The sequence below is a fragment of the Mycteria americana genome, chromosome 16, assembly GCF_035582795.1.
Source record: "Mycteria americana isolate JAX WOST 10 ecotype Jacksonville Zoo and Gardens chromosome 16, USCA_MyAme_1.0, whole genome shotgun sequence".
NCBI classification, from domain to species: Eukaryota; Metazoa; Chordata; class Aves; order Ciconiiformes; family Ciconiidae; genus Mycteria; species Mycteria americana.
This window is the reverse complement of record NC_134380.1, coordinates 2998657-3000335: the sequence shown is the minus strand read 5'-3', so window position 1 is coordinate 3000335 and position 1679 is coordinate 2998657.

The following is a 1679-nucleotide window of genomic DNA, read 5'->3' as shown; positions in this document are numbered from 1 at the left end:
TTGACGGAATTTTAAACATAGAAACAAAAGAGTGCATCACCCCGTCCCTCCCTCCTCCCCGCCGCGAGGACACGCGTCCTGGCGAAGGGGAACACAGTGAGAGGTTTACGCAGGACTCTCGCGTTCAAACCTCAGCAGCCCATCTCTGTAGAGGCGGGTTTTAATAACTGAAGTAGCATCTGGGGGATTCCGAGAGCCCCAGGATGGTGGGTCTGGTACCGAGAGAGCTCATCCATAAAGAAGTTTTTTCCTGTTGTCTAAGCCCAGCCACCTCCCCAGAGACCCCTCTGCCTGCACAACACGGGCACCCCTTTCCCGTCCCCTCCCAGCAGCCCTGCCGGCGTGGGTGCACCGGCCGAAGCGCCAGCCCACGTACCCGTGGGCCAGCTCTCTGGTTCCTGCACACACTCACTTTTTATTTCCATATATGTGGCTTTCTGCAACCAATGCCTTCTACTTTTTGAACCACAATGCAAAAATTTGAGTGTTTGGAAAGAGAGCCGCATCCAACGTGCTTGGCACAAACTTCCCAGGGTGACTTAAACTGTCCTTCTTGCCACAACCGGCACACGATTTTGCTCCTTTTCCCTGGGCAAGCCGTTGCATTGCCCTAACTCCTCTTTGCATCCTTTAATTTCCAGAAAGCTGCCACTAAATTGCTCCCTGCTGCCCTGAGCAGTGGTGTTGGGGGATTAAAACAGGCTGCTGAAGTGCTCCAGGGTCCTGGGGAAATCCCAGCGTGTGGCTGTGGGATGCTTGTGCCATTACTCAGGGCACCCACAGCCACACCCGCCGCCTCTGATCTCCACCGGCCCACGGAGCGGGGAGGAGAGGCACCGTCACCCGCCCAAACGCGCTGGTGCGGAGATAAGGGAAATAACGCTGCCTCAGCAAAAAAACACAGGTAAAAAAAAAAAAAAATGTATCAAAGAGCAAGGAGTGCTGCTGAATCATCAGACACCAGGGAGCCTGGTCAACTTGACAGCAGTAAATAGCTGGGGAGCGTGAGGTACTTTTTCTTAAGAAAACCTCTTGAAATTTCAGGTAGCATTATTCAAGGTAGATTTGAGTGAACAGCTCTCTGTATTTGAAAAGAGGAGGAGAAGGAAATGCTTTTTCCAGGGGAGCTCTTGGCATGTCCCAAGTATGCCTTTTAAGTAGAACAGCATGAGAAAAGATAAATCTAAGTCCTTTGCAAATGTTCTAGGAGTGTGTGCGGAGCACACGGCAGAAACCGCCGGAGCATTCGCGCGGGGCCTGGGAAGGATCAGCACACCCGTGCATCCCGCCGCACAGAAGCGGCTTTTGTTCCGGCAGCAATTAGCGCATTCCTGCAGAGCCCCATGGCCTGCGAGAAGAGGCAACCCTTGTCCCAGCCTCCAGCCCCACGCTCCTGCCGAGTCACCCAGGGCGGGGGGGGATGACGGCTGGTGTCCCAAACGGAGGCTGGGGATACCGACTCTGCCAGCGAAACAACTCTGGGAATGCCGGGAGGACGTGGCAGCAAAGCATGGCGGAGCACGCACGGCCGCGCTGGGGAGGGAGGGATGGCATGGGGCTCCGTAGGGACGGGGCTCTGCCTAGCCAGCCATTAGCGGGAGAGTGGGGCTCCTCTCTCCTACCTCGGGCCACCTGCACTGAAGCCTCACATGGCAGCTGGTGGCCCAGTCCCCAACCTC